The sequence below is a fragment of the Melanaphis sacchari genome, unplaced genomic scaffold (assembly GCF_002803265.2).
Source record: "Melanaphis sacchari strain LSU unplaced genomic scaffold, SCAv2.0 Contig7_pilon_pilon, whole genome shotgun sequence".
In the NCBI taxonomy this organism is placed as follows: Eukaryota; Metazoa; Arthropoda; class Insecta; order Hemiptera; family Aphididae; genus Melanaphis; species Melanaphis sacchari.
In genome coordinates, this window is record NW_020271560.1 from 1,007,098 (window position 1) to 1,033,235 (window position 26,138).

At 21.8% G+C, this 26,138-nt stretch overlaps 1 protein-coding gene across 2 annotated transcripts in view; it reads left to right on the forward strand.

Annotated features, from left to right (window-relative positions):
- The window catches only part of LOC112601758 (tachykinin-like peptides receptor 86C), a 123,507-nt gene that overhangs the window by 7,706 nt on the left and 89,663 nt on the right, over positions 1–26,138 (forward strand). Inside the window, exon 2 of one of the 2 annotated variants that reach the window (XM_025349531.1) lies at positions 8,930–9,200. The exons of the other annotated variant lie outside the window; for it this stretch is intronic. The gene's annotated coding sequence lies outside the window, so the exon portion shown is untranslated. The remainder of the gene's footprint in view (positions 1–8,929; positions 9,201–26,138) is intronic. 2 annotated transcript variants of the gene reach the window in all.

The window sequence follows — 26,138 nt, forward strand, 5'->3', positions numbered from 1 at the left end:
GTTTAATTTGAAAAGTGTATAAAAAAATATATTTAAAAAAAATTGTTTATTTTTGTTTGGAGAGTTTTGCTATTAATCATAGCATTTTCAGTAAATCGTTCAATTTCATGAAAATCTTTAAACATTTCATTACGAGTACTGACTTCTGGTTTATTTCCAATAAATCGCCTCAATTTTAAAACTGAAACTTCGAATTATTCATAAAAATATTCGCGTTAAACAAGATTTTTTGCATTGTTTAAATAAGAAATTTTAGGTATCGTGGAAAAAGTTTGAGGTATCAATGATTTCCAGGAAAAAATGTTGATTGAATTACGATTGCTGTATAACTAATTAAAATATTAAAACCAAGTTTATGAAATCAAATATATGAAATTGTTTTTTTTTTTTCATTTGTCTATTATATGATTTAAAGTACATTTTCTTACTAGTGAGCTGTTGGTTTTTAATTCATAATTAATAAATAATAATACCTCTTAAAATAACTATTAAAATGTTTATGAAAAATATTAAAACACTAACATCAGACGGATAACAATTCAATTTAATACGTTTAGAATTTACTAAGAATAAATGTCTCAATAATTGGTCATTATGTTTTAATGTTTAAAAAACAAAAATATGTATTTATTAACTGGTTAATTATAGTTATATACTCCAAAGATTAAAATATAAACTATAAGATTCATACACTATATGTAAAATAATATTAGTAAAACATAAAAATCACAAAAATTAAAATTTTAGCATCACATACATTAAACAATAATGAAAGTTAGTAAGAAAAGACAATATAAATTTGAAGTTGTCATACACCCATTAAATTCTCATTAAAATTGCCACATAAAACCTATCTAATAATTTAATAATGGACTAATAAGGAATTATTTTTTCAAATACTTCTAATCATGATCCACTTTAAATTTTCTTAAAAAATATTTATTCATCATCAATTTTTTTTAAGTTATTTAAGGACAGAATTTAACGATTTGCAAATCTATATATAGATATAGAATTAGAATATACTAGTATATTAATATATTAAAAGTAAATAAAAAATTAAATGATTCTATATTTTGATTATTTATATAGATTTGTCTCATATAATTTTATACGTCTTATATTTTATTAAATAGCAAATATGAGAAGAATATTTAGTACTACACTAATACACATAAACTAATTGAAAATGACAAGCACGACAAACACCTTCTAACCATTTTGTAGGAAGCTGGATAAACTGTTGAATTCTAACCCATCAATAAACACTTCACACGAATCAGGAAACTTAGACAATTTAAGTAAATATAAAGATTATCAAGTGTATAAGACAAAGATTACGCAGAATACTAACAGAGTGACCATGAGAAATAATAAGTTATAACTTAGGGTTAACCAACACTATATCCACGTTGCGTTAAGTGTGGCAAGATTTCATCTCTGACTGATGCGCCGAAGAAAGCAACTATTTGGGAATGACGATACAAAGTTATATATTTAGTATTAAGTACGATACACACGTAATTCAAGGGCATCTGTTATCTCCAGGATTATGTGGCGTTAAAAATAATATATGCAGACGCCTATAGAATTCCAATATCTATTGTTTCACGAAAAAAAACTAAATATATCATCAAAAAATATTCTGATTACTAGTTTTCTAGACCAGAATATATATTCATTTAAACTCATTTAATTATTATCACTATTAGTTGTTAATTTTTTATGATACCTTTTCATTCCTTACAACATTTTATCAATTAAATAATATTATTAAAATTTTATTTATACTACACAGCTTATTTATTCCATAAATGTATTAAACTATTAATATTAAATATCTATTGGTTTTCTACGTTAAACTATGATTTTTTTTTTCTAATATATAACCTGATAATGCTTAATTTTAAACATAATTTAAGAAAAAATTATTAATCAGGTTCAATTATAAAAGAATAACTAATGACCATCCCTGAGTATAAAACTCAACATCACACGTAGATCTAAATTTAAAAATTACATAATACAAGTATAAAGAAAATACTTTTTTTTTTAATATTTCACTTATTCGAAATCCATACGTTTAAATTAATTCCTTGTATAACCTAATAATAAAAAAAATAAGGTTCATATGATCACTTAAAATATCTATTCATATACTACTCTATATTTTTTCATAAGTGTTAATAACATTATCGTAAGTTATCTAGATATACAAGTATTGCTTTTTAATAAAATTGATTAGAATAATAATCAGGTTAAAAGGTTTTTAGATAATTTTGTTTTAGTCGATGATTTATATATTATTATAGGTTATAGTCTCTAAAAGAAATCAATTTTAACGATTGTTTACTTTTTTTATGGATTAATTTACAGAGTTGTTATAGTGCTAGATCAAGGATAGTCATTATATTGAAGTGATTATGTAGGGTTAATTAAGAATATTTAATAAACCTCTTGAAGCATTATACTCGGGTTTTAGATGGAACAAAAATTGTTTATGGGCATTTACGATTAAGAATTTTAGCTCTATTGTTTGACGTTTATTATGATTAAATTTTAACAATATTATTTTGTACTTAACATTTCAAGATATTGATTGTAAATTAAAATAATAAATTGACATGTTTTTTAAGTTTTAACACTACTAGCAACTAATGGAAATAAATTATGATGGATATTTATAATATATAATATATTTTAAAATAATCTTATCATACAGTGTTAGTATAAACTATAATATTATATCGTAATCACACTGAAATCTGATTTTAATTCATCACATATGACTGTTTTTTTTTACTTACCAGTCGATTTTGTCTGTAATTAAAACCATTTACCTACCTAAACTATATATTTTGCATTAAGTGTTTCCATTAACAGTTGGTCTTAAAGTTTATATTGATATGTAAATATGCATTTATTGACCGACAACAGCGCATATATTATTAGTGACAACCTTTTAGTGAATATTTATTCGTACACAACTCTCTTTAAGTATTATACCAATCTTGTATTTATAGAATCAGTACTATCATTCAGTAACACATTTAAACTTGAAAAATTAACATAAAAATAAACATATTATTTTAATTTTGTAGTAAATAGTAAAAACATTGATTTTACAAGTTCAAAGTAAAAGATAATTTTTATTGTCATGAATTAATATTAAAGTATAATATTTATACTAACTATATGGTCAAGCATCGTTCATGATTAAATTGCTGTTATAATTAGTTTGAACAAAATTATGACGATGTATACCAATTTGAATAAATAAAGGGAAAACATTTTTTGATTAACCAACCTTTTGTAAACTAATGCAGCTTGTGTTGGAGAAATAGGGAGCTATAATTACTGCTAAGTATAAATTAATGTTAAAATTCAATACTACAAATCAAACAAATTTAAAAACTTAATTTTATGATTACAAAAAAAATTCTTAAAAGAGAGAGAAAAAAGTCTTTTTTTATAGAACAACGTAATTATTCAAGTTATATTATAAAATTAAATGTTTTTTATAATATAAACGTATATAATATGTATTTTATATGGTACATATAATTTATGAAATAAAATACAAACACATCATATTTCATAATACCTATTACCTAAAAACAGTTTTAGAATAAAAAACAAACCATAAATAAGTAATGTCATACTTGGTAAATAAACTTTGTCATTATCGACCGAAAAATATCACTGTATCTATTTGTTAAAATAATATTGTTTCATACAATAATAATTATTGCTTAACAATGATTTTGGTTGAAATCCGTGTTCAAAGCCTCTTAAATTCTATATTTAAACGTAATCTATCTTGTTATAATTATTATAGCATTATGTTCAAGTACCTTACTATATTGTTCGATATATTATTAAGGTTTTACGTCTATAATGCGAAGTATTCGCCAATTTTGTTATAATCACCGTTGTTACACACACATTTGTTAACTTAATCTCTAGTTTAAATATGTTCTATAATAAAATTGCTTATCATAGATGATAATAAAGTCACAAAATGTTGCTCGTTAAGCATAAAAGTCAATAATAATTACTGGTTCTTATTAAATTTGGCGTTATTTACGTTTCAGAGAAAAGTGTTTCAAAATAATATTTTGTTAGAACGCCTTACTATCCTTTGAAAATAAATCCATATCTAGGTTATTGTATATACGCAATCACTTCATTTAACTACGTAGGTATGCCATCCCATTTAATTAACAGGAATATTATTTTTCTTTAGTTGATTTCCAAAGCATATATTGTGATAGTCACGCCTTAACTTAATTTCGAAAATAATTCATTCTCCCCAATTGTATATACATTATAACCACACAAATTATTTCTCGAAAATGAATAGTCCACATAATAACCAAAAGTAATCATAATAACAAATTATAATTTTTTTCATGTTTTTTCTTAGAACAATACATAATCTGTCTGACCGAACTTTTGTTAATTCACATCACGATTTCCTTAAAACTAATTACTGAAGGCCATGCAAGGTTGTAAATTATACCACAATAGTTGAATTATATTCTAATCTCATTCGTAAATAATCTATTATACTTGTAAATCAAATAGCTTTTAAAATGTATGGTAAACAATATTACGAAAAACAAAAATATTCGTTATTTTCAAAAATTATTTAACCTAAATTTTTTTAATATTTTATCATTATGAAAAAAAACTTTATTTTTTTAGTTTCTTATTATCATAATATAAGTTATTATAACATAAAGTCTTTAGATATTTTTAATACAGTTGTAATTATTTTAATATATTCCACACATACTTTAATAATGATGAAAATAAATAGTTTTAAGAACATTTTATCATAATAAACGATTCTGTAACTTTAAATCGGAAATTGAATGGATTTTTTTCTTCTATATCATAAATTCAAACTATAATTTATAATTTATATTTTTAATATAGACCTTATACTCAAAGTATAATATTTTTAATTATTATAATATTAAGAGGAATACATAAAAACAGATATAGTTAGTTTAGTATGTATCTTCTTCTTCAATAAATAACTAAAATAGTTATGTTAAATTTGATAATAATTGAGATAAATTATTACATACAGAAAACTATTCTTAGTGGAAATGGTTGTGTGTGCTTTATGTCGAAGAACATTTTATACCTTGTTAATTTATATTATAATTGGATTTTTTATTTTTATTTTTTAATTGTGGCATAAACAGAACATAGTGTTTTACTTTCAGCTACAAAACAAATCTTGTGTTGTTGGTTTTAAAATTAAAGTGAATTGACCAAAAATAGTTCAAATTATTTAACTTAAATTTATAAATATTATCATTATTTGTACTTTGTTATCTATGACACTTCAATGTATCTGTAATACAAGAGTATTTTTAAATTGTAATATGTTTTATATGATCTCAACTCATATAAAAATTAAAATTCCTTAAAAAACATAATGTAAGAACACAAATAACTTTTTTTAGTTTTCGTTTTTAAATATCATATCAAAAATTTCATGCAATTTTAAGTTTAAATATTTTCATTATATAAATATTAAAATTTCTTAAACAAATATACATCGAAAATTTTATAAACTATTTTTACAATAGTTTTGTACTATGAAACAATTATGTAATTTAACCTTATTTTAGATGATCTAAATTAAATCATTGTAAAAACATTTAATTACATAAATGGTATGAATAGTAATGTATTAAAGTTTTATTTGTATCAATAAATTATACTTGATTTAAACAAACCCCAAAACAGTGATTGTATAAAACATAAAAATATTTTAAATTATTTACTTTGTTGTGAAATTGTTTACAAATGAAATGTTATTAAAACCGAAGAAATATTTATGGCAAAAACATTCAGTTTAGAATTAATAATAAATAATGAATCTTTTCTATATTAAATAATAATTAAACTGTTATAATATTATAAATCTTGAAAATAACCAAAAACATGTACAATTTTTGAGAAAAAAAAACTAAAAAATAATAATATACACATGATTACAGCCAAAACTAGCATAATATTATATACTCTTTTGATTCTTCGATTATTAGTATATACTCAGTCTTATATATTGTTATTGCGCTTTCAACTTCTGGTTCCTAATAAACTAATTAAAAACATTCAAACATCAGTATGAATCTTCCTTGAACTAAAATTGAGAAAAACTAATTCGCAATGAAAATAACAAAAGAAGCCATCTAAACAGATAATATAAGCACTTCAGTGATCACGAAAATTCTGTCTTTAAGAAATATTTAAAAAGTATGCTGCTATAGGAATAGAAAACTTTCAAAACTCAAATGAAACAATTTTTTTTTTTTAATTAAGCAAAAAGCAATTTCAAAATGTATCATGATGCCATTAATATTTTACGTAAAGTTAATATTAAAAATAAATAATGCTATTATAGTTTTCAATGATTGTTTTAAACTTTAATGTATAACACGTTAATTGATTCTTACTTATTAAAATATTATTAAATACCATAATATGATATATGACAAACATGAAGGCATATCAAATATTTATGCGTTACGTAAATGTAAATTTAATGGAGTACGTAAAATAATTTTCTAACGTTATATATTTTCAGCAACTCATAAACTACGTAAAATTATTCATCAATAGACGAAAATGTTTATTGACTAATCTAACGACAATATAATATAGAATACCTACATATTTATATACACATGGTAATAAACATTAATAGTGAAGTGTAAATGTTGTAAAATGTAAAATGTTATAACATTAAATGTAATACTATTATTATGATTACATATACATATATAATATGTATTATATAGACTATATAAGCATATACGAGTATTTATAGTGCATACGATATGGCTTGTCTTATAATTCAAACTAATTCTACAAAGTTGAACTAATGCAACCTCATCATAAATAATATTCTAAAACTTATCTGATACATTTTTAGAAAATAACAGAATATGAACAAGAAAAATATCAACAAGCACTTTCTATGAAAATGTACATGCCGGACTTAATTTTCATGACGTATTGACACAAACCGCAATGACCGTCATTGTAACAATATAATCGTCGTAAGATTTAAGGGAATCAACTTTAGACAATAAATTCTATAACAGCTGGATTTTCTTGTAATGAAAACATATATAGAGAAAATATTTTCTCTATATTGCTGTACAGAACAGACATTTTACTTATAAAAGTTACAACATTTTTTATGGCTATTTTTATCAAAATTTCTCATATATTATATAATTTATATATATTTATTATAACTTATGATCTGCTATATAATAGTATCGAAATATGTGATCGTAGTTTAAACTGTATAAATTACTAGAACAACAACGTTGTGGATTTTTGACATCGTTGGTTGACATCAAATGATTAGTCATGTAAATACAAAGTATGTTTAAATTTATAATTACACACTATGTATACTATTTAAGCCAGTATAAAAAGAAAAAAAAGACAATTTGCAGAATAATACATTCATTAAGGATTCAAAGATTCAAGTATTAAGTATAATGGTAAATTTGGAGAAGGACCTATTGGTTTATTACTTATAAATATTATACATATTTTATAGTAAAGCAATTATAACTATAATAATAATTTTGTTCTTCTTATATTGTATTTACAGTTTTAATCTAAATTTAATTTAATTTTACAGAAAAAAAAACAAACCATAAATATAAATACATTTATCAAAATAAAATTATAAAATATCTAACATAATGTTTATTTATATATAGCAAAATCGTTAACATGTTTACCATCTCTTATTTTTTCGTTCAATATTTAATTTTTTTTTAACATTCTGATTTTTTAAATTTTTTTAATCCATAACTCTTAAGACCAATTTCTCAAACTTGTAACATTTTCTTACTACTTTAAAGCTAAAAAGTATTATACGCGACGACATAAACTTCGTTATTCAAATGTGAACCTCATTCTTCTAGATTTTTAGTTATTTTTTAATCTTTATAATTGTATTAAATTATTTTATTTTGAAGCTATTGAGATTTGTACAAAACCTCAAACATTTTTAAAATCGATTAAATAAATTACTGGCACTGCAGTCCTTGTCAAAACCTTTTTAAAATACAATTAAATCATTATCTCACTTAAGTACTATTATTTCAAATTTTAATAAATATATATATATATAATTTATAACAAGCTTACAAGATAATAATATAAATTACATATATTGGTTAATTTTTATATTATGCATATAAAAAACTCCGATTGAAATACGGTATACAAATTTAACAGTAATAAAATTACCTAGTTAAAATTTGTATTAATATATCTTATACTTATTGCATTATATTAGTATAATCATTATAAGAATCAGAATCTAAAATTTCGAGCCAACTCATATATAAATAATTTTATTGTTTTAAAGAGGGCATTAAAAAATTATTATTTTTTTTATAAATTTCGTCTGTTATTAATAACTTGTTTGCATATAATAAAATACATATTGGTACCTATTACTTATTAAAATTTCATTGTTTTAACTCGGTTTTATAATTTTTATACATCATTTTAAAAATGTATTATACTATACCTACTTATAAATAATATTATTATAACAAATTAAAATCATATACCTACGTACTATTATTTATATTAAAAACCTTTGTATCAAAAAAAATTAATTGTACTAATTTTTTTTGCAGTAAATTTAGTCATTATAAAATACATGTACGATTTAAACTTAAAGCGTAACATTATATATTGTGTATATGTACGTTTTATTGACGTTAAATATACTCAGATCTTAAACTAGTATATAGATATCTACGCAGTGTAGGAACTAGAAATATTATAATATAACGATAACAGTTATTTCACTAGTGTATAAACATTTAAACTTTATTCAGCTGTAGCATGAATGGTTATTTTACAGTGTCCTACTACTCTACGCAGTATTCACGCGCAAGCACAGGATTTTTGCGAATAAGAGTTGTGAAGGGAGTGGGACAAACAAATGTGACCTTGCGCTGTAGGAAAAACCGACGGAACTCTCAGAGCACACGACCAGTCGTGACACGTGCTGAACCCAGTGAGTACGATCGAGTTTTCGAACACGCTTATCATCCCCAACGACGAAACACTAAATAATGGATACTTTTTCGTATGCGCTTTCCGGTGTTTTTTGTTTGTTTTTTTTTTAAAAGGTAAGACTAATATATGTTAAGAGAGTAATATCCATTGTATAAAACTATATCATTTTAAGAGAGGTCTGAAATAGATTTCCAATTAACTAGGTGATCAATAAACATATAAAATCGCTTAACGTTTACTTATGTTTATGGGCCAATTTTAAAATATAATATAGTTGTTTTCTTAGCTTAGGATTTTGATGTTTGCAGACATAGTTTTATTGACAAATATCATTGTTAAACAAAATATGTTGAGCCTAACATACAGTATTCAGCTCACTTTTAACTAATATTTTAATAGTTAAGTGTTTGTATGTCACTAAAAGCTTATAATTTAAATTATAAAAACAAAAAAAAAAATATAAACAATTTTCTGCTATAATAAAATATGAATCATATAATATTAGGTTAGTTTGTGTATTTATTACTTATTATACGTTTTTCGATTAAGAATATATTACATTATAATTTATAATAATAAATTATATAAATAAGTATAAACATATGAAGCATGTATATTTAAAATAATAAAATATACAAATTATAAACTTAGTTATATATTAACTATAGTTTTAAATAAAATATCATGAATTTGAAAAAAAAATCAATTACTTTATATTTATCACACGTTTTTATATATATTTTGTTCAAAATAAGTATTAAATTTTAGATTTTTGGTTTAGAAATACAGAACTATTAGTATTGCAGTGAGTAATTAATAATTATTAAAAGTGAAATAGAAGAATGCTATCAGACCATACCTAAAGTAAATAATTAATATATTCATAGAATGATTCTGAACAAAGTTTTAATTTTCCCAAAAGATATTGCAATTTTTTTTATATAACAATAGTAAAATTTAAAAAATAACTGTTTAATTATATATTTTATCCATTAAGCGTTCAATTATTACTAATACATCGACCATAAAACGATTTCAACTGCCTACCTACTTTAAAATGGTCATAAATTATAATGAATATTATTTTATAAGTGTTAGCTCTCTTAATTTCTATTGAAATAAATATTATTAAGATACATTTATTTGTAAATAAATAACAGTTATACTGACATTTACAAATTAATTCAAATTGTTTTATATCATAAAAAAAATGATATTCACATTTGATTTGGATCATAAATTCAATTTTTAACGATCCATTCTAAACATTAAAATCAAAATTAATTATGGCTATTATTGTCCGACGCATATAGAAAATTATTAAAACAATGTAATCATACTATTACATTATTTGAACTTTTGTAATTTATTGAATAAAGAAGGGACTTCAACATAATGTGTGTTTTTAATATTATTCGCATGTTAGTATCAGTATAAATATAAAATAAAAAGTAATTTTGAATAAACTATATATATATATAAATATTCAATAATCAAATTATTCAAGTATTAAATTGTTAATTTTTTTAATTAAAAACAAATTTTCAAGTAATATTATTTATCATAATATTGAATAATACTTACTGTGAATATTGAACTTACAAATTGTATATCTATAAAAGTTCAACATAAACAATGTGTATTTAATATAATTTCTAATGTTTTATAACATTTTTGTACAAAATGGTTTTTAATAGTTTTTGGTCAACAATATACATTATATAATTTATTTTACTATATATTCATTTTTAATTACTTTATTTAAGAATAGAAATACGTGTTTTCTTAAATGCCTTAATAATGCGTATTAATTGAATATATTTCATATGTAAAAATCAATTAAATGTGAATACATTTATTGTGTTTCAATCGCTTCCAATCAATTATTAAATCTCAAAAAACAAAAGTGAAAAATGTTTAAAACAAATAAATTTATGCAAATGCATTATGAATCAAAAATAAAATGTATTTAAAATTAATTAGTTCTAGAATTAATAAATCATAATTTATATTAAGCTTAATCTCAAAACAAACAAAAAATATATTGTTATAAAAGTTATAATATTACATATATATTTTTTTTTTTTTTAGTATATTATACAAACCATATTAAACAAATTAAAATATTTTTGTTGATTGGAATACTATAAAATGTACTGTATACAAAATAATTTAAATTTCTTATTAGAAATTATTTTTGTATTTTCAGTGTTTACTTTTATTTATATATTTTAGGTTATCTGTTCAAACCATATAGCTTCTTAAATCCTGTATTTATAAGGATAATAATTCATAAAACAAATACAGTAATAATGTCAAGTTTTCATTTATTATCCCTGCAAGGTAGTGTATTACGATTCAAATTCTTAAGATTATTATTTCAGTCGTTCTCATTTGATTGATGGATTATTTTTATCACTGTAAAATAAAATATCATATTATTCCCTAACAGTTTCCGTTAGTTATAATCGGAAAAAGAATTGTTAGCTTTTAACGCTTAACAGTATATAAATATATATTCAGAGTTACATTAATTAAATCATGTAACCTTAAATATCATAAATATTCCTTAAATATTCATACATTAAAAATAATTTTAAAAAATAAAAACATTAAAGCATTTTACAAAGTGACATTAAGTAACAAAGTTCATGAGTTTACAATAATACTGATAATTTCTTGAAAAGAAAATATTAGGTAGGTGCCTTAAATCAATTATTTCTCCAAAATAAAGCAGATAAGAATTTAATTCTCTAAAAAAATATGATATAGTTTAGTTATTAATAATTATTTGAAAAACGATTAAAAAATTATGTGAAACACTTGATTATTAAAGAAGAAAATAAAATTATACATTAATTATATAAATATAAAATACAAAGCTATTGGTTCAAAGTTACCATAAATATGAAAACAAAAAAATATAAGCAATATTTTATGAAATAAAATTTAAAATTTTGATTATTTTTAGTAGTAGTTTTAATTAGTTTTTAGCTTACTTGCTATACTTATTAGCGTTTTATAAAATTATACAAATTTTATGCCATTGGAAATGGGTTACTAGCAGATACGTTATAATATTTATCATCAAGTTTCAATTTAAAAATATGTATCAATACTTCTATTAAGCATTTGTTTTACCTAGATATTTTCAAATATTTTTTAACTAATCAGCTAAAACTCAATAAAAATTTTAGTTTAACAAGAGCTACTACATTTAAATTTATTTAAGTTTGCATTTGAATTTCATATTCTCTACTTTGATGTAACTCTTTGATTGGAACTACCATAACGTGTTCAATTTTACTAAGAATATTTTTGTGCATAACATTTCATTTTCACATAAATTACAAAACTACAAATATAAATATGTTTTTTTAATTAAACCATCAAAACAATTTCAAAAATCAACAAAACTTAGAATTTCAATACTTTAATGCGTATGTCTTTAATATAAATTTAAAAAAATTTCTTTTCATCCTGACTGTATAAATATTGGTAAAAGGTAATGAGGTTAACAGTCGACGCAATATTAATGATACTAATTTAGAATTTGGGACTTATAAGTTATAGTACATAAAATAATCAAAATTTCATTATATGCAATTTTAATCATTATAAAATAAGCAAAACAAAAATTAAATTAAACATGTATTACCTTTTTCTAAAAAAAAAAAAAAATATAGCCTCGCCTGAAACTTAAATGTAATTATTTTATAATATAAAGTGTCCATCTCAAGAAAAATAATTGCAAACTTAGAGGGTAGCTTTTTTTAAAGCAGTACTAGTAAGTTATGATTTCTCATTGTGATTGTACGTATATAGTTTATTTTTCCTGTAGAATTATTATCAGAACGATGAGATATTTGTATTTCTATAGCCACAAGCTACCCAAAGCAGATGCAATGGATAGTAGAAATAAACAAAGACGAATTAATTATTACTACTAAGTATTCAGTAATTAAGGAAAATATGATACAAAAAATCAAGTTTTGTGATGGTTACCAACTGCGCCATCTTATATTAGAAATTACATTAAAAAAAAAGAATAATAATAAAATAACTTAATAATAGTATATTAAAAAAAAAAATAAAAAAATACCTCCAAAATATTAAAGAAAAAAAATCACAATTTACAATTTCTTAATTAAAATTTTAGTAACCCGGTATAAGTTTAGCTAAGCAAAAGGCAAATATTTGGTTTTAAAACCTGAAGATTACCATTGAAACACGTATAATTACTAACCACGCATTTTAATAAAGGCAGCGAGGAAACATCTTAATTACAATAATTATGTTTATCATGATAATTTCAAAATAATACATTATAATATTAAATTTGTACCACCATTTCGATATACGAATTTTTTGAGTATGTAGAACACGGATATAATAATAATTAAAGTAAGTTATAACATGATATCCATGTAAATATTATATTACTTAAATTTAAACCAATTATTAAAATTTACCGTTGCACACTATGTATAAAACGTTTCTGTGTTTTTCAATAAAAAATCTAAGCATAAGATCATGTTTGTGATGAAAGAAATTGAAAATATATTATGCGCTTTCCAAATACAGTATTTTTATTGGAACTTACGTACTTTACAATAGCTTTAAAATGTAAATACTTAATTTTCAGGTCCTCAAATTAATTATTTTATAAACATTAAATTCTCTATTAAGTTATGGCCTTCGTTGAAAAATTTCAAAAATCATTTGACGCATCAAAATAATTAGAGTATATGAAGACAACAATTCTCATGATGTATTTATTATTGCACTATATTTTTAATTTAACTTTGATATTGTATCTATCTACAAATATTTCACATTTGCATCGTAAAATATGTTTTCGATTTCACTCACTACCATAATATCCTTCTAAAAATGTATATGCAACACTCAGAAACACCTTGTACACACATTATGTAGAAAGTGAACATATTCGCGGGCTTATACGAATAATATAGTTTATCGTACAAAATATGTACCTAAGTAAAATAACAAACATTTTATACTATTATTTTAAAATTCTTCGCATTATGTGACGGTACTCGCTTTATGTTGATACAATTTCATTATATAAACAATAAAGTTTGCATTAAATTTGTTGGCTATTATTTATCGCATCCTAGTGTAAACCGATCTTAACGTGGTTAGTAACATATTTCAGCAATTTAATTATTAGTGTGTTTTGAACCTTCTTGATTAAAAATAATGATACTCTTCATAGCTTATACGCATATTATGTATATTAATATTTAATGCATACGTATTCACGTCATCTATTTTGCAACGATGTAAATATAAGAGTGATATACATAATATAAAAATTGTAGGACTTAAATAATTGTTTATGAGTAAACCGGCTGTTTGATCTTGAAATTAATACATATTATACTATTAATATATTTATAATTTATAAATTAAACCTGAAATGGTATAAGTACCGTTGACTCTATCTATAAATACCTGTTATGTTTTGTTTTTTTTTTTAATTAAGATTATAAAATGTAAAAAAAAAAAAAAATAGGGTATTACAAATTCATGTGAATACTAAAATAGATTCAAAATAATTAAAGTTTAAGCAACATTAATTCTATGTTATGAATATATTTTTTTTTATTTATTTTATAACAGTTTTAACAACTAGGGTATGAATAAATCAAAAAGTATTCAAGAAATCATCAAAAAATATCTATTGAATTAAAATTATAGCATTAATAATAATTTTAAAATAATTACAAAGACAACGAAAGTTATAAGTTTCACGGTTCGTGAATCAGTAGTACCCTTTATAATTCATTTAATATTTTTTTCAAACAACACTGAATAAATTAAATTAAATAAAAATTTAAATAGACATAGACCATTTTAGTTATTATTTATTAACCTTTTTACTATTAATTTTTTGTTTTGTTTTTTTATACTTATTTGTAACACTTTAATACTCGTAATTATTAATAATTGTAGTTTTTTTTGTTACTACTACAATAATTCTACATTTCAGATCTTTTTTTTTCAATTTTTCACATGATAAATTTAAATGCATATACATAACCAATATAATAATATTTTTAAATGTATAACTTTGTAACATATACATACAATGCATGACATTTTTGATACACAACGCTATTTATATTTCTGTATTAACTTCGTTATAAATCAAATGAATCTGATGTATTAAAAATTATTAAATAATTCAATAAAAAAAAAAACTCATATAAGAATGTTTGAATGAGCTATACTAAATAACAAATCTATTTTTTTTTTATTTTTTTTTGAATCGTTATCTTTTAACCCATAAGATTCTTCTACTTTTTGATCATTTTTTTTTTTTTTTTTTTTGAGGATTACGCCATTTTTCATACAAGTTAATTAATTTAGTTATGCAATGTTGAACAGCTCGAATAAGAATCCGGGCTTTTCCCCAAAAAATGCAACACTCTCGTACAGCTAACGACGCATCTCTAGTAATAAGATTAACGGTTCTCATATTATAGAAAAATACGAAAAATATAGAAAGTACTTGCCGTTGGATGGAAGTTTTGAGCAATGAATTTGTGTTATCTGAGATCCAATTAAAAATATTTGAAAATCACTTCTTAGTTTTATTGACATTTGTACTATTTAAATTATTATAGATTATTAACGAAAAACACAATAATAACCTTTAATAAATAAGATGTTGACACGATTGGAATAAATGAGTATCCCTATTCACGAACAAACTAATAGATACTTAATATTATAAATTATAAAGCAAGACTAGTACCTACCGAAACTTAATGCGATAAGTTATAAATAAATAATACATATTTCAACATATAATGGTTAATCTTATTTCACAAACTTATCGTTAATTATTTATATAATACGAAAAAATAATGAATTAATTACACAAATAAATAGATATGTAGTACATAATATGACTGTGAACATTTTATCATTTTATTCAGTATTGTAAGTTATAATTACAGTAAAGTAATAAAATGTAAATAAAATGTTTGTAGAGAAATTGTGTATTTTAAGATTAAAGCGTATGCATCTATTAAAAAAATAGGTTTATTAAAAAATGTAAAATTATAAAATATAATGAAAATTTAATTTACTTGAAAAAACATACCATGAAAAATTACGATTTTCATAACGGTTTACGAAATATTTACAAAAATACTAAAGATGTCTAGAATTATTTAAAAACGTATTAAGCTCAAACTTTACTACATTTCGACACGGGTTAACTTTATTTGATTGACCTAAAATTGTTTGCAGTTAATTTTTATATGTATACACATCGATTTGGGGTTTGGGACCAAAAATATTTTAAAATTGAAAGTTAAGGAACACCCTAATATATATAATATATACTATTACTGATTATTGTGATCCATACAATATACTTCACGTAATTATTCAAAACATACTTCATGGTATTTCTGCATTACGGAAATTAAAATGCAAATTAAAACATATTTGTTTTCATAATAAAATATTTTATTTCCTATAACTGTATAAATTATTATTTAAACCAAGCTATTAAAAAACTGTTTACACACCAACAATTTGAAAACAGTTAATATCATATTGAATTGCAAAAGACAAAAAAAATTAAATTTATATATTATATTAAAAACAATTAACTTACGGGTTAATGGTTAACTTTGTACGGATGATTCACGGTCGCAAAACTTAAGTTGGTTCGTATGGATTTAGCCAACCAGCTAAACGTGTTTATGTTTGCGGGCAGCTGGCAATGACCATTTATCTTAATCGAATTTTGTATTAACAACTTTTTGGGGAAAAAAAACTTAAAAACATATATAAATATATATACAAAGAGATATAATATAAATCATTTAAACGAAAAGATATATTTTCTGTAATTTTTTTTCTTTTAAATTTTAAACGGAGCGATGAATGTATCCTTCTATCGTGTTGTAATGATGTTTTTAAATTTTTTTTTGTGGCCCGAAACATATTTTATAGATAAATAGTTTCAATTTCAAGAAAGATTTCTGGCAATCAATTAACTTATCATCACTTAAAATTTTATAAGGTTAAGACAAAACAGTTTATGTATATAAGTATATAGAGTATTAATTTATTTATTTCTAAGTATGTGTATAATAACCTGCCTCCTATACTTTCAGTTTAACAAATTCCTAGAATCAGGCACATTTCCTTCTGCTTGGAAGAGAGTTCACATCTCTCCAATTTATAAAAACGGTGATCGTTCGTCTATTTTAAACTATCACCCAATATCTAAAATTTCTATCATTCTAAAAATATTTATTAAAATAATTAACAATAAATTTACTCCTTCAATAAATAATGTAATTTTTAATAAACAACATGGCTTCAGAGCTGAACAATCAACTGTGACTAACCTAGAAATTTTCAAACACATTTTTAATTCCTTTTATTCCAATGCTTAAACTGATGTAATGTATACAGACTTTTAGAAGGCTTTCGGCAAAGTAAACCATAAAATACTAATTATAAAATTATAAAATAAAAAATTATGGTATTAATCACCCTCTATTATCTTGGTTTAATTTATTTTTAAAAACATATTTCAAATAATAAAATATGGCAACTCGCACTTTAATCCAATTTCAGTTAGTTCCAGTGTTCTTCAAGACGACCATCTATCACCTACTCTATTTCTTATTTTAATAAATGATGTATCCTTAGTTATAAAAAAATCAAATTTATTACCAATTGCTGATGACACAAAATTGTTCAAGACTATTAATTTTAAATCAGACACAATGTATATATACAATCAGATTTAAATTGTTTTCATAATGATATGCAACTTAATATAAATAAGTGTGCTATAATTTAATTTTCTTTAAAAAAAACTAATATAATATATGATTATAATTTATTGAACTTTATTATTCAACGAGTATTTTTTATTAATGGTTTAGGCATTTATTTCGACGTGAAATTAAAATTTAATTATCATATTGATAAAAGAATAAAGCAAAATCAAAATTAGGTTTTTTAAAGCGTAGCTGTTCAGACTTTAGTAACGCACATGATCTAATAAATGTTTATAATTCTTTGTTACGCTCCAATCTAGAATATATTTTATTTGGTCTCCCAATAACATTATTCCTTTATAACACCTATAATCTATACAGAACTCTTTTTACGCTTCATTTCTTATAAATTTAACATTCAAAGATTTTCTCGTTCATCTTATGATGGTGTCTTATATTTTTTCAATATTTTAACTTTAAAAACTTGAAGAAATTATTTTAACATAATATTCCAATATAAATTAATACATAATATAATTTAATGCCCGCAATTACTAGAAAAAATAAATTTTAAGATAAATTATAAAATTCAAGAATTAAAGATGCATTTTTTAATAATAATGTTAAAATCAAATCCTTCCGCATCTAACACTTTAAGGATAGCTAGAAATAGTATTAAGTTAAATCTATTTTTTTTGTTTAATAGATAATTTAAACTCGGCGTTAAATTTATAAACATTGTCTTGTATTTATGCTAAATTTTATTTACGCATTACTTAAAATCATGAATTAATATTTCTAAATTATATATGTTTTATCAATAAGGTTATAAATTTTAAATTATAATTTAATAATAGACCAGTTAATCTAATTGGTTGTTAAACCAATATGTGGATTATTTTTGTTTATTTGTTGTCATGTCTTATTATTATTTAGATATTAATTATTACGATGTTTTAATTTTGTATACTGATGTGTAACAAGCGTTTGATTGCTGTAATTGATTTTTTAAATGGAGTTTATTTCGTATAAAATAAATAAATAAATATATATAAACAAAAATAATATCTGTAAGCCAATACATTTTATTTCCTAATGAAGACTACAAATAGTGCTAATAAAATAATATTAAAAGTTTAATAGATATTTATTTAAATTACTATAATAAGCATTTAACTATAGTAAAACCAAGTTATTAAATATTCTTACATTTGGTGATTTTTGTGATAAAAAAAAGTACACGCTATAGAAAATATAAATTAACATATTATGATATCCAAAGAATATACTATTATAATAAAATTGTAATACTTCTCATTATGAAAATATTATGGGTGATAGGAGAATTTAGAATTATATAAACCACATTTATGACATATTGACACATAATGAAAATACTTTCTTATACAGAATTATCCTTGATGTATTTGACCTCTGGCAAGACGCCATTTTGTAAAAATTATAACCATTTATCTTAGATATTGAAAAGCTTATAATGTATTATTATTAGTTTAACATACATACTTATATTTTTATTTATTATATATTCGCTATTACTAAGTATAAACTGTGATCACTAATCACAACACTGTTATCGAAAATAAAATTATAGTAATACAAACAAGATTTTAACTGTGGTTTAAGCAATTTTATTAAAATAATAAAAATTTACTACTATTACAATAGTTCCTAAACCACAAGAACCCATTATATCAAAATAACGGTTAAAAGCGCAAACAACAATAAAATCTGTTATAATTTATTTTTGAAATGCAATAATTATAATATGTTTTAATCTTATATTGATATCTATAGTATTAATATTGAATATAATTTATTTTTTTAATATTTAAAAATTATTTAAGAACCATCATCCTCGAGGCCTAAACAATACTTATTTGAATAATCTAAATTATTATGATTATATCTACTTAGAGCATATTATTAAAGTTCCTTAAATCCATGCATTTATCTTATAAAGATAAACAAAAATAGATTATAGTTAAATCACAGTTGAAATTTATTTCATATTGCCATAAATACTGATTGATTCTGTGAAAATGTATATGTTATTGCTTTTAACTAATATCATTTTTTGTGTTTTAGTCTGATCAAAAGTTTAAATTTAATACTTTAAAATTTGTATTTTATTTTATTGTAAAAGACTATGCAGACAATAGTACATTCTAACATTGTTAGAGTTATATAATTATATTCAATCACGTAGTAAGTTCAAATATATTTAAAAATTATAAGTTAGATACAAATATTAAATATTTGATACTTATTTTGATTCTTCAAATTTGGCGCAACGATGATTATTAATACACATCGCTTATACTAAAGATAAAATATTACATAAACATATTTCGAATGAGTCTAAATTTACTATAGGTCTATAATATATCATTTTATGATATTCTCATAAGTGATTCAGGTTAAATAATGGTAATTAATAAGTATTATCTAAATTTATATTGATCGTTGTAATAAAATATAATATAATGTCTATAATACGGCCATGAATTACAATGCTTAAGTCTCTCTAGTCTAAACGAATGTTAAATTATTTTTATTTTTTTTTTTGACTATCAATAATGATTAAATAGTTATACTATTCCTTATATTACATTTCATTACCTAGTTTAAAAAATGTTTATAATAATACATTAAATACATATTTTTGATATTTACATAAAGCTATATTGTTAATTTTCTTTGATAATTCTTCTTATGTATTATTATTACACATTTTACACTAAATTCATTTTAATTTTTATGACATACCTGAACATTTTGCCTATGTGTATATTATTTGGTTTGAAAAATAAAAAGTTAAATCTATCAACTACTGAATTTATTATTTGACATTTTTGTACCTCAGAGGAATAATACTTTATAGTTTATAGAATTAAGTCAGCGTGAGCCTTTATAACAAAATGATTTATATTTCTCATGTATTGTTTTTATTTAATATTTTTGTTTACTATGTAACTATTTTTATGTTAAATGTACACCAAAAAAATGTAATATTTCTCATAGTAGGTAGTTACACAATTCATTCATCTATATAATCTATAGTGAGGGTTTAGTTTCTGAAAAAATATAACTGATAATATGAAGAATAAAAAAAATAATGTATAATACAATTATGATTTTAAACTACTATACAAATAATGGAAACACGAGTAAAATAAGCTTTATTAATAATATAATAGTATTATAAATGCAATTATATAAATTAAATATTTCTTATGTACCTAATTTCCAAGATTTCCAAATTTTAAACAGCTTCATATCGGTAAACAAAATTAGTAAAATATAAAGTTTAAATGTATTAAAAACTAAATATATATTACTGGTTATAAATAAGACAGATTTTGTGCTATGATTAAGCTAATTTTTTCTAAAATCATATTAAAATATTACATTTTACCTTGATATTATTTAATTCTTCTTAAAGTACTTTATTTCTAGCCATAACTACATACACTTTGAATAAGTATAGTATTGAATATAACGTTTTTTAATTACGAATACAATTTTAATAAGGGATTATCTAAATATTAAGTATGTAATATTTAAAGTATCTAATATTTTTTAATACTAAATATAGAATATTTTTATAAAAACTAATAGAAGAAGCTGTAAGTTTCTATAAAAATATTCTCAACTGTCTTCAAATCCATCATAACTCACTTATTAAGAATCTCTCCACCCATCTAAACCATGACTAAAAACCTTAAGCGTCATGTCTAAAAATAAACTGATGTTATGATTTGTTCATAAATTGAAATATTAAAAAAAAAAAAAAAATTAAAAAAAATAAATAACTTAACAATTTCTAGTCAAGTGTCACTAATGAGTGACATATCACTCAAATAGGCATGTATACATTTTTTATCATCACATATACTTATTGAACTAAAAAGTACATATTGTGTAAGCTGTATATCATAATTCAAAATATGAAACTTATAATTTCTATTATATGCGTTATAATAAAAAGTATTTTTAATGTTACTTCTATTTTTGTTTTCCTTTATAAGGAAATTTAAGTTTAAAGTACATATTTGGCATCTCCCACTTTAAAAAAAAATAAACTTCTTACCAAATCGACCGCGAAATGAATTTATTTATAATACTTCTGATCATTAATTAATTTACTGAATTGAATAATCTTGGACTTTAAAAATAAAATATATATCAAAATTATTATATTTAAATATTATATGCAGTAAAATAGACTGCTTAGTAATATTTTATGATTCGATTCTTTCTTGTATTATTTTTTCTCTTTTAATAGTTGTGTAATTTATTTTTACTGTGTGAATATCAAGTATATATTTCAATTAATTACTAGACTAATAATTATTATTCAGTATATGCATAAGTTTAAACAAAATATATCACCGTTAGTTTTACAGACAATGGTTTTATTTTACTATGGTTATTTTAACCTTCAGTATTTAATTTATAAAATGATTTTGTATCATTAATACTAAGATCGTAAAACATAAAATGATCGTAATGCAATTTACACATACATTTTATAATATATTTATTAAATACATATATGTTCAATCATAGTCTCGATTATGTGTTTTTAATAAAGTATGAAAAAAGTAAACAGAATTATTATCTAAAAACAATATTATATTGGAGATATCGCCTAAAATATACTTAACTCAAAATATAACAATTGGTTATTTTATGGATGTTTAATCATTTTATCAAGCATTTTTAGTTATAAAATTAATTAGTATAGACATTTTTTGTATTGTGTACTACTATAGTAGAATATTATATATTTTTTCGAATTACGTGTAATAATAAAAATAGTAGGTATACACAACTAATTTTTATTACAATATGTGTATGTGTGTTTAATGCGTATATTATATACTTATTAAGTTTATTACTTTATACTTATGTATAATATATGGCCAGACTCAATAGACTTAATTGTCAATTTATGAAAACTATTTTATCCTAAACAAATGAACCAATTTCAATAAAACTTTAAATATATAATCATTGTAGTTTAAAATGTGCATAGATCTATTATAATCCTTGCTATTGTTCCTGTTAATTTATTTCAAGAAAGTATTTATTCACGCACTTAAAATGCATGAAATGTTCTCAATAACCTAAATCGAAATGACATCTGTTACCAGTAACAGAAATTTAACATGCCGCCATATTGAAAGTCAAACAGATGAAATCAGAATTTTCTAAAACTCAACTTCTATAGCATACACCCATCTCCCTGTTTTTCTGTTTGTGCGTTAACGTATAATAACATTACAATTACGTAATACGTGAGAATACCTATAGATGAATCTCTACAAATCTTATCGATTTTTATGCTCAAAACGAACAGTTATATAAACATAAAGTAATATAATTAAGTTATTTATATACACGTGTTTAGTTATTATTTTAAAAATTTTACATAATTATCAAACATTTTTGGATAAAATATACTCTATGTATTCTTTTTGTATTGTTAGTATTATTATTTAAAAAAGATTGAACTTCTTATATTTACTCAAAAATATTTGTATTTAAATGTATACATATGCTGTTGGCATATATTACCTATAGTTAAAAGGAATATCTTGAAAAAAAGAAAAATGTGATTGACATTGACAATGCTAAGTTCAAAGTTAAGATAGTAGCACACTATCACTGTCAAGTGTTAAAAATTTATCAGAATTATTCCGGAAGCGGTAATTTAATTTTAATTCGACTGTCAAACATTAACCGATGTCTACTAAAGTTAGGCGCTGAGAAGAAGTGCAACACTTGTAGAATTTATATAATAGAAATTAACGTAATGTGTTTTAAACATTTAAACAGCCAAAAATTTAATTAATAAATATTTGTAACGATATGCATAATACAATATACATATTACATAAAATATATATAATACTGTGGTCATGTGATAACGTAATAATATTGTGATAATAAAGATTATTTAATTTATAAAAAACTCAAAATTATCCAGTTGATTAATGTGATATGTATATGAATACTCCGTCTCTGTTTGGTTTTACCAACACATCTACCTAGTAATTATTATACAATAATATTGAAATTATTTAATTATATTTAATATTTTTTTTAAAGTTAAAGACAATTCAAATTTATTGCGTGTTAAAATATTATAACAATCCTTATAAAATTATAAGTTTTATAGACTGTATTAAAATTAAACGTACTATAGTAATGTTATAAAAATTATTTTATTTTTTTTTTTTTGATTTTAGTGCCTATTCGTGTAAATATGAATTTCTAAAATGACCAAAGGTTAGTTAGGCACCTTATAAAAACTTGGATAGTTCATCATTGACAATCCATTGTACCTTAAACACATATATGTAAGCCATAAAGTCTAAGCTAAAAATATAGTGAACAATTTAAATATCACGACTTTGTTTACTCTGTTGCCATTTTGATGTGTATCGATCTAAATTAATGAGGTAGTACTAATATATGCACACATTTTTTTTCAAGATAATACTCTAACTTTTATAAATATTTATAAATGGAACTATTTTTTTTTTTTAATTTTTTTTTCTACAAGGTAATTTAAAAATATACATTATATATTAAAGTATAATAATTTCAAACAAAATAAAAACATAATCATTGTATTTTTAAGGGAAATAAAATTCTAAAATCTACCGATAATATTATTCTAAAGTCGCTATGAAATTTTAAAAATACTCGTCAATTATTGGACGATTAAGAGTTTTAATAAAATGTGAGAATTTTTGAAAAGGATCAGCAATAATAATGACAATTTTCGATAAAATCAATAAATGTGTCATTTTATTGCAGAATAAGACGACAAATTACCTTGATAACATTGATAATTATCGCAGACTTAAAATCCTTCGGACTTAAATCCATCCTTTTTATATCCGTAAATTTTTTCCTTGGAATATATGTTAAATCACATTATATGTTTGCTAACAGTTCTTAAGTTAAACTAGTTATCTAATAAAATAGAAAGTAGGTATTCTAAGCGGACTTTAAAAACATAATAAATGTCTACCAATTATAAATTCCTGCAGGTAACAAAAAAATAATTTTATACATACATAATGAAAATAAAAAAAAAATGTTTAAATGTATATAAAAATCAAATATATAATATTTCATAGTTACTGAATTTTATTATTTTATTACTATTATAAGATAGAAGTTTTAATAAATATTGCTATAATTTCTTAATAAAGAAATAAAGATTAATTTTATTCATAATCTTATTTTCAAAGTTAAATTAAAATGATTGATTATGAAATTAAATAGATATTAATTTATAAATATAATTATGTATAATAACTAGAATAATAAACAAATATATTTATAACTTGCATTTATATTAATAAAATTTCACATTTTATTGAATATGCGTCATGAATAAGTACTTAATAAATACTATAAATCAATTATAAGTATTTTTATTAGTTAATAAAAAAAAATTATTTTGTAATCGAAACTTACATGAGAAGTAAATTTTGTATTTCAATCAATAAAGTGAACGATCAAAATCGCGAAAAAAAATTACATGATGTCAAACTAGTGTGATTATTTCATGAAAAAATGGCTATTTTTTTCATAAATTATTTTCATATTTCATAAAGTGTGAAAAAATCGTTTCCAATTTATGAAATAGTCAACTTTTCATAAAGAGATTAATTTCACAAAATAATATAAACTTCAAATTAAATAACATTCAAATAATATTTTTCAGATTTTGTTATTTATTAAGTAATTTTTATCTTTATCTATTTATCACTAATAGCTATTGAAGTTTCAAAGACATCTAGTATACAGACTTTAATAGTTCAAAAAACCAAACATCAAAAACTGAAAATATAAAATTAATTTTAATATTGACAGCTAATAACTAAGAGTCGTATTCTATACTGATTGACCCGTCTTAATAGAGTATTATAATCACTAAAAACATGTGAATTACAGTATTTTACTATTTAATTTGAAGTTTAATATTAGAAAATTATAAGTATAGAATTTAAATGGATATTATGTATGTATGACAAACAGAGATTTAACATAATTAATCTGTGGCGAAAAATATACATATAAACGTCACACACAAGCACATTGCAAATTTGGTTAAAATAATTTAATTATTACCATAGAAACTACCAACGCCGTATACATTAAAAGATTCCACTGGAGAATGGTATAAAATTAATAATATAGAAAATACTTTTCCAGTAAAATATTAGG